This window comes from Falco punctatus (assembly GCF_963210335.1).
Source record: "Falco punctatus genome assembly, chromosome: 2".
NCBI classification, from domain to species: Eukaryota; Metazoa; Chordata; class Aves; order Falconiformes; family Falconidae; genus Falco; species Falco punctatus.
The window spans coordinates 67,358,713-67,368,340 of NC_137581.1; the positions used below are offsets into that span (position 1 = coordinate 67,358,713).

Genomic DNA, 9,628 nt, shown 5'->3' on the forward strand with positions numbered 1-9,628 from the left:
ATATAACCCTCAATGCATTTAAGGGTTTTTTTTCTGCACCCTGTTCTAATTTTTCCTTTTCTCTGCTTTCATTTTTCTGTTTTAAATATTTTAAAATTAAACAACAAATTAAATCATTCCTTGCCTTTCCCATGACAAGCTAACTGCCTTTTTCCATCAACTTCAGCAGGCATTATATCAAGCACTGTTTGATCCACTCCTGTTCTTTAACACCTCAGTATCATCATTCATTAAACAACGCTAAACTACTAGGAGTCCCAAAGACTTTGAGACTGATGATGATGTAATACACAATGTATAGGTAGGCGTAAAGCAGGGGTCCTCAAACTTTTTAACCAGGGGGCCAGCGCACGGATGCAGTGGCAGGCAGTCATCTGCGGCTGCTTGGTTCCCCCCCCAGCCCCCGGCAGGGGGGGCGCTGTCTGTAAATACTGGGGACTGGATTAGATTGAGGACCCTGGGGGGCCGTATCCAGCCCACGGGCTGTAGTTTGAGGACCACTGGCATAAAGTATATCTGTAAAAATAGAACTTCTTCTGCAGACAGAAGTTCAACATGTAATTTAACATACATGTCACGACAAGTCAAAGAATGTCTAATCAAAAAAGAGTTGACCTGCAACCTAACTGTGGTTCTTGTCTTGAAAAAGATGTACTCATGGCTCAGCTTCATATTTTGTCAACAAGAGATACTCTTTCTAGTAAGACCACTAAGAATACTAAGCACATGCCTGCATTTTCACAGGGCCACAGCAACAGCAGGAAAAGTTGGGATACAAAATAAAGAATGAACATTTTGGCAAAGCTACAACATTGTATCTTCCCGATGTTCCAGAGAGGCGAAAAGAGTATCTGAACAAAATAAACATCCAGGATCTCCTGTCAGCAAAACTAGGAAAGATCCTAAAGGAATACAACCATCAGTATTACAAGACAGGACTAATGACAGAAGGCACACATTGCTGCAAAAACATTACACAGACTTTAATAGTTTTCTGTCATAGGAGGTCTATAACATTTTGGTTCATTATGATTCCCCATGCATCCTTTAAGAGCCTCAGAGCTCATAAAAATGATGTGTCATATTTTGATACCTGCGCTAAACACAAGCTTTATTATTACCAGTGTTTAAACCCAATACAATCCACAAAGTCCTTGCCGAGATATCTGATTAAATTTCTAATATTCATGAACTAGAATTTTAATATTGAATGCTCAAAATGATTTAAGTCTTTTGATGTAACAGAACGTAAGTCATTCAGTGTCAAGTGGAAGGCAGATCCTTTATTATAGCATTAATTATTTGGGATATTAGCATTAATTTCTTTCTCTATTTGAATTAAATGGAATTCAAAACAGTGTGAATTTATGAATAGTCCAAACAATTATTTCTAGAATATCCCTATAGCGTTAGCAGAAAGACTGCCTACAGACCTGAAAATGTAAAAGAAGGAGATTGATCATTAATTTTTCTTTTAATCTTTTTTCTGAAAGACAGGAAAGGTGAAGCTTAACATGTTTACACTCTAAATGGCTTATACCTTTTTTTGATGTAAAAATACATGTATTAATACCTATAAATGCCATCTACATATTTTTGTATTCAACATGCAGTGATTAAAGGAAAACACATTTAAGCAAGATATACCATACCCAATGTCTTTCACAACTGGAACAAAAACATTCTTAATTAAAACCACAAAGCTGCAGAAATAGAAGGGACTTTTAAAAAATTTCAATACTCACTGGGAAAAATGCTATGTCTTAACTTATATTTCCAAAGTTGCTATATCCACAGGATTTCAAGGAGTTATGGTAAGAAGGACTAATTAAAGATACAAACTCGGTACCTTTTTTCCCCAGCAGCTAAATGGTACCAATTTTTAATCCACTTGAGTTACAGCTATAGACAGACAATACTGCTAAGAAAAGTCATCCAGAACACAAAATAAACATTGCTCTGTAAAACTGCTCTTTGCAGATCATCTGAGTTAAGAGAGCGCTAGATACTGAATGACTGTAACCCAGCATAGCATTCCATACAAAACATACAAAAATCAATATTTACAGGGTTTTATCCAACTTTACAAGACTACTGTAGTCTGGTTAAACCAGAAACAGCTGTCCAACTGAAATTGCAACTTTACAAACAAATAACAGCCAAGGCTAAAAATAAGCCAAACAAACCATCTGTGCCACTGCCCCTGTTCACAGCCTATCTACACAGGTGTCAGCTCCTGTCCCTGCACGCCACAGCAGAACTACCATGGGGTGTTTGTATTGTCACTGACTGATAGCACTAACACAAAATGAAAAAAATCAGTGAATAAAGTGCCCACTTCTGACCTAAAAAATACTCTACGCTTGTCCTTCTGGTTTTGCTGATGTTCTTATTAAAAACACTGAAAGCATCTAAAGCATACATATTTTTAAAGTGACTGGATGAAGTCCAGCTACCTTTTTTCCTCTTCTACTAATCCAGCAAATAAACTTCCCGTCGAAAATTACCAATTAAATTTCCAACAATCACTAAATCAACTTAAAACAAAAACAAAAAACCAAAGGGCAGTTGTAAAAACAAATTGAAAAAACCTGAACTCAAAATCAAGAAAAAGGCTACGGTAAGTTTTACTAAGCCAGGTGGCAGCGTGCATTTGCAGCAGCCCAAGTCTCCTGTGGTGGAATCCAGAATCCTTGACATGTCATCATTCAAGATCTGTCAAACTTGATAACACTCTGTGTGTGTCTGGAGGGACACCATCCATTCAGGGAAATGAATGTGTGATTTGTTGTCATGACAGCTATCAAAATTCAGCCCAAGAACATATCATACAGCCACGTATCTCTCCTTCTGCATTAAAAGGTTGAAAAATACTTTCCTTGTCATTCTCCAAAACAGCATTAGGATGTCAACTAAGAAGTCAACTCCCTTGGAACAAAGGTAGCCCAGGATGGCACTGGAAGCCAAGACAGACACACAAGGGATGTGGGACAAAGCAAGTGTGATGAATACACTGCTATTCTAAGAACAGGAAGGAAAAACCTTGCAGCCACACAGAGGGGGATGGCCCTATTGCACTAAATGAAGAGGTCAGTCCGATCGATGCTTGGGAGTCCTCTCCTCTGGTATCAGCACCAGGGTTTGCTAAACAGGAGGCTTAATTTATTGCAGTTTCTTGAAACGTTTTATTAGTCCAGAACGCCCTAAAGAAATTTGAAGTAATACACCAATTTAACTCTCCATACACAGAGTATGTTTGAACAGGATTTAATGTTCCTCTTCTCTCCTAAACCTGTGAAGGGACTACTCATGAATGCTTCATTTTACTATATAGTTAACTAAAAACTTAACTGGTATACAAAAAGGATTTTTTCAGACAACTTAAATTTAATAAGATGGACATGTTAGAAAATCCCAATATATTCAATTTATAGTTTGCATGCTTAATGCACACCACCATTCCTTTCTAAACGTTCCCACCCTGCAAAGGATCTAGTCTCATTTTGAAGGAAAGGTTCTAAAACAGTGTTTAATGGCTTTTAAAAAGTAATATAAATAAGGACAATATAGTTACATCAGAAGAGAAATGGACTAATATTTTTAAACAGCGTACTTTTATTTTCTTAAAAATAATTTTCTTAAAAAAAATCTTAAAATGCTGCACTGCCAGCAGAACCCAGAATCCCATCCCAGCATGAGCTGAAAGCACTTGCTTTTGCTAATCCTACTCCTGTTCTCCTGCAGGGTCTGACTGCTCCTCTGTATTTGAATGGAGCCAATCCAGTGTAACCTGTAGGGAAAGACAGACAAGAGATGGCACTCAGCTAAAAGCAACTTCTCACACCATAGAGTGGACATGACCCTGCATCAGGAGGAGTGTCTGCAGACTCTAGCCTCTTGCTAAACTTCGGTATCCACTTTCACACCCATCACTTGTCCTTGTTAAGGCCCTCGCAAATACTCTGATCATTTCTAGAACACAAAAACTTCAAATGGTTCACAAGGCTAAAATCTGCCTTTCTACCAAAGAAGTAATAATCTGAAGGCTTGCTCACTTATTTTTGGTTATCAATCCATTTCGGCTAAACAGTTGAGCCCTGGCACAGCAAACACTATCCACATTGCTTCCAAGAACCATGCATTACACACATTAGATACTTGCTGAAGTGACAGAGGAAGAAAGCACCCTACCTATCAAAACAGCACAACCTGCTGAAACACAACGATAATGAGTTACCATCTAACTATATTTTTTAAAAAAATTAAAAATCTTCTTGGAAACAAAGTTTATATTTCATTTGATTAAGGAAAAAAAAAAAGAAAAAAAAAAAGAAGTTGCCCAAGAAGGTTACTACCTGATTTTGTAAACATACTAAATATACTGGTTTTGTCTAATAAAGTTTCAGCTATACTCTATCTGTGGTATATCTTACTACCTATTTTTGCATCTGTTTCTACAGTTGTGTGTACTCTGCAGACAGTAATTTCAATGAGTTTAGGAAAACTAGATCAAGTTTCTTCAGCCTAGATTAAAGACATGCCTGTATTGCATTGTATTTTGCATTTGTATTCTGTCATGACTGTAAGAGAGAAGCAACATTTTGGAGAGTTCAGGTATCTACCAAGAGTCCCAGCATGTTCACCCCACTGTCTGCCTCACAGAATAATCAATACTAGTTACATGTCACCATATTAATGCTTGTTAATATGATCAGGACCAAAACCAGCACAACGAACCAGAGGCTCTTTCCCTCTGTAGAAGCCACAAAACGTGTTTCTATGACTTTGAATAAATACTGGCTATACCAGCATGCCTGAGCCTCCTCTCTAACAGATGTTCTTCTTAGCATGAGTATTTCTAAAACTTTACTGACATCAGGTTATTGTGCATAGCCACAGTAACTTAAAATGCAATGGGTTGCTATTCTCAAATCAAGTTTTATTCCTCTGCACCTGATTCTTAAAATCTACAATACTCTATTAACGCTTAAAAACATATACTGCCAGGCCACCTCACTGCACACAAAGTTATTTATGCTGAGTTTAAAATATGAACTCACTTCGTTAATGGTGAGAAGCATATTCATTTGTTGCATCACATATTTAATGGAATATAAAAGTATGTATTTAATATTTCAATGCACTTCCAATTTACTCATTTCATTAGTATTTATGAAACAATTAAGAATCCTTATGATGGGGGAAAAAAGATTACTCCAAGAAAAAAACCCAAACAACACTTGAAAGAACTACTTTACCCACCACTGAACAGAGCAACGGTTTAATTGGGCAGAACACCAACGACAACGTTATTATGAGGAAACTAATGGGCCTAATTGAATCCGCAAGAAAAATTTAAACGGAACTATAGAAAACAGAAATAAGCTTAGGATTCCTGGGCTGACATTCATAAATTTGCAAAGCAAAACAAACAGAAAAGCCATTTTTCAAAACATGTAAGACACCAGGATCTCATGTAGTGTCTTTTTTCAGAAGACTGGACAATGGTTAAATGAATAGTACAAGCCTCAACTCCAGTCTTTAGGAGGAAAAAACAGTGCTGCTTCCCACATTACAAACACCATCTCAGTTCTCTCTGAAGGTCTTCCACTCCAGGAACTAGTAAGAATTCTTGACTTTCACTCTGTGGAAACCATTGTTCTGCGATATTTCTGTATACCTAGTAAATACAAGGACACAGTGTATTGTCTTTAAGTTTATTATTTCAGTAGAATTAGAAAGCAGCTTTCCTGCAGAGCACCTCAACTCTCTGCCTCTTCAACATACCAGATGACCTACTTCAGGGAAACAGTGTGTCCAGCAACGAGTGCCCAGCACCTTACCCCAGCTCTGACTAAACTCAAACATGGTAGGGTCTGGTTTCACAGTTTTCAGCTATTTAAAAAACTCCTTCAAACATCTTTGATAAGTCCCCACCAGCAATCCCCCTTTCTCAAAACACAGAGCTGTGTGTGTGTGTGTGTGTGTGAAGGAGAATACCCAAGGCTTAGAAACCATCAGTCCCTTCATACAAGCAGGAAATATCTTCTAGAACATACGTTTCAGATTCAAAGATGCCTTGGTTTTGATTTCAAACCTGCAGCAAGTAAATTGATACAGCACCTGTCTCCATGAGTCTGGAAGCAGCTTTTATGCTTGAGGAGCATGAAAAACAGATACTCCAGGTAGTTTTGTTGCTGCTCAAGACCATGACCAGCAAACAAAGCTATATGGGAATAACTTTTTGAGTTGCTGCTGTTATAGTTGCTACTGAGAAAAGCCACAAGCACTGCAAAGGAGTAACATACCAACAGCCACACAAGGTACAAAAGCAAAGGATGGAAAAGAAGCAGACGCTACTGACCTTGTCCCTCTTCTTTAGCTGACATTAGACACGAGGTGACACATAAGATAGCAAATACCTTTCCTTATGCTCCCACACAGCTAGCCAGGAAACTATAGAAGGAAAGAGAGGAAGGGGAGATAAGTTCCCTTTCCACTGCAATAACAAGCCAAAGGCTGACATTCTGAATTTATCATATATGCAGTAGCCAGGACACAATGAAAAGAATCATCCAGAGAATCAAGGACTAGGTCTGCTGTTTGTTTTGGAAAAATATAGCAAAAGAGATTTTGTGTATCGTTATATCACTACAGCAATCGGAAATGCAATCTGGTAGAAGCAAAAGGCCAATACAACTGCTAATGTTGCAATGACAGAACGACAGCAATGAGAGCTAACATCATAACAAGTCTGTATCTGTTTCATGGCCTATATAAAATATTTGCTAATTACATGCTTGATTTTCATGGTACAGGTGCCTTCCATCTCTGTATTTATTCACTGTTCCCAGAAGTGACATCTTCCGTCAAAGTCTCAAGAAGCAAGCCTGTTATGAAGACAAAGCGATCTGCTTAACTGCTTAAAATTACTTTGGTCAGACAGAGGATTTAGATTTTCAGAGTTGTGAAATCAGTATTTCTAAGAAGCAACAACATTATTTTACTTCAGGAGTCATAATCCTAAAAATGAAAACACAGTACCATTAACATCATTTAAGTGGTGCAGACTGCTTCAGATTCCTAAAAAGCAGTGGCCAAACAAGTACTTTCAAACAAATTTTTCATAAGCTCCTACCCAGTGAGCCCTTTCAAATTCCTCCATATTAAGTTACCAGTCCAAACTCCCAGTGATACAAACCACGCGTGGTTAGGCCATGAAAATTTGTTTTTACAAAGGGCACTGCTGCCTTTCACCAAAGAGAAGTCTAATTCTGCTACGTTGAGCTGCTACAACAGTAGCAGCACCTTCCTCAGAAACAAATCCTGTTTCACTGGCAGGGGAAGAAACACGGTTCCAGAGAGAACGTTTTACATTCTTGCCGAGGTTCAGTCAGCATCCAAGTTTTAAAGTAACAAAAGAACAAGACAGTTCCGAGTTAAAACACTACATGGAATTCACGAAATAAACCCGATGCAGGCACAGGGCCACATTTCTGTGAAAATACCAACCGTGGGAGACGTCCACATCGGAACCCGAGTCGAGCGGCGCTCACCATCAGCCAGTCGCGGGTCAGACCTGAGCTACGAACCCGAATCCCGACACGACAACTTTATCTGACGCGGGCCACAGTGCCAGCCTGCCGGCAAGGGCAGCTGTTGGAGCAGGCACGCTTTTAATTAAAAGCGGGATGAAAAGACTTACAAACTGGGATATTTTTCCTCCCCAAACATCCCGGGATGCACTTTACTCAACAGTCACTATACGAGGTTTAATTTTACCTTGTTTTTTTCTTTTTCTTTTTTTTTTTTTTTTTTTAGCTTTATGTCCTTTAACCAACATCGCCCATCGACCGGGGGGGGCGTATTGCACCGCTCTCCTCAGGAAAAACCCCGGCCTCAGCTCTAATAAAGTCGAAAGCCGGGAACGGAAAGAACGATGAGGGGGCCCGGGAGGCCGCGGTGTCCCCGGCCGCAGCCCGATGTGACCGCCCGCCGGTCCCCGCGCTCCGCACCGCGGCCGCTCCCGCCCGGGAAACTTTCCGGTTGCGCCGCGGTCCGGCCGGCAGGCGCTGCCCGCCTTCCCCGCCGCCGGGCCCGCCGGCTGCCCCCGCGCCCGCCGGATACGCCGCCTCCGTTGGCCCGCCGGGCCGGGCGCGGAGCCCCGCGGAGGGGCGGGGGTGTCCCGGCCCGCCGCCGCCCCCCGGCAGAGCGCCGGGTGGCACAAAGCGGCGGCTGTCACACACACACGCACACACAAGAGGCAACTCGGGAGGATGAGGAGGAGCCGCCCCCGATACCCAACCCCCCCACACCCCCCCCGCAGTTGGACGTGGCACACAAACACCTTCCCCCCTCCGCCGCCCCCGGCAGGTACCGGCCCCCCCGCCGGGGCGGCGACGGGGCCTCGGCCGCCCAGGTGACACCCGCCCCTCCCCCGCTCCCGGCGGCCCTTCCCCCCCGCCGCCCCCCGCGGCCGCCACAAGTTTACGGCGGGCCCCGGCTCCATCCCCGTCCCGCCCGCGGCCGCGCTTACCTCCGGCCCGCCGGCCGGCGGGGAGGGGGCGGGCGGCGGCGGCGGTGGCGGGGAGGCTCCCAGCCCAGGCGGGCTCCGCTTCTTTGTCTCCTCGGCGGCGGCGCCCGCTCGCTCCCCCCTCCGCTTCGCTCTGCCCTTCCCCGGGCGGATGCGGGCCGCGTCCTCCGAGAGGGGCCGGCTGGCTCCCCCCCTTCCCCTTCCTCCTCCTCCTCCTCCGCTCCACGCCGGACGCGTCCAAGGCCCCGGCCCTCGGCGGCGGCGGCTCCGCTCCTGCCTCCCCTCAGTCAGCCTGCTGCGCCCGGCGGCGGCGGCCCCTCCCCCGCCAACCGCCCGCCCCCCCCGGCACAGGCACAGCCCCCGCCCCCGCCCTGCCCTTCCTGCCGCTGCCGCTGCCGGGATCGCGCGGGAGGAGCTCCCCGGACTCCCCCTCGCCCGCCGGGAGGGCCGCCGCTCCCCCCGCCCCGGCGCAGCGCTGGAAGGCCGGGCAGCGCCGGGCGGATCCCTCCGCTCCGCGCCGCCGGGGCTGGGGCAGTGGGCGCTGTGCCTGGCGGGAGCGCCCTGACGGCCCCCCGCACCCGTCCCCCTCAAGCCCCGGGAGACTCGGCACTCCCGGTGAAGCTCCCCCGCTGGGAGCGGAAGCGGCCGGGGAAAGTACTGGCGAGCGCTTAAAGAAACGGGGATGGGGACGCGCGCCCGGGGCCGGCCGGGGGAAGGGCGGCGGGGCGAGGCGGGGGGCGCCCCGCCGGTGCGACGGGCCGGGTCGGGGAACTTCCAGCCGTGGCATCGGGGCGCCTCCGCCGCCCATTGGCCGCGGGCCGTGACGTCACGCCAAGGCGCGTGGGGCGGCCGCGGCCCCAGCTCCGCAGCGGCGGCGGGGCTGGGCTGGCGGCGGCAGCTCCGCGTTTGCCCGTTCCCCTTCCGCCCCGGGGCCCGGGCTCCGCCTCGACGCCCCGCGTGTTTGCCGCCGCTGGGCGGCAGTTTTTGTTACGGGGGCTCGGTGTGTACCTGCCCAGGTGCTGTTCCCTCAGGAGAGGGCGCCGGGCACGGAAGCCGCCCCAAAGCCGCCCTTCCAAAATAGAGCCCCGTGCCCGG

The 9,628-nt window shown here is 45.9% G+C and overlaps 1 protein-coding gene across 2 annotated transcripts in view; it reads right to left on the minus strand.

The window, feature by feature from the left end:
* Positions 1-8,818, minus strand: part of NCK2 (NCK adaptor protein 2) — an 88,820-nt gene extending 80,002 nt beyond the window's left edge. Inside the window, exon 1 of one of the 2 annotated variants that reach the window (XM_080377465.1) lies at positions 8,537-8,818. The gene's annotated coding sequence lies outside the window, so the exon portion shown is untranslated. Of the gene's footprint in view, positions 1-6,364; positions 6,387-8,536 lie in introns of those variants that run through there. The other variant, XM_080377466.1, reaches the window with a different exon arrangement.
* Positions 8,819-9,628: the final 810 nt, after the last annotated feature.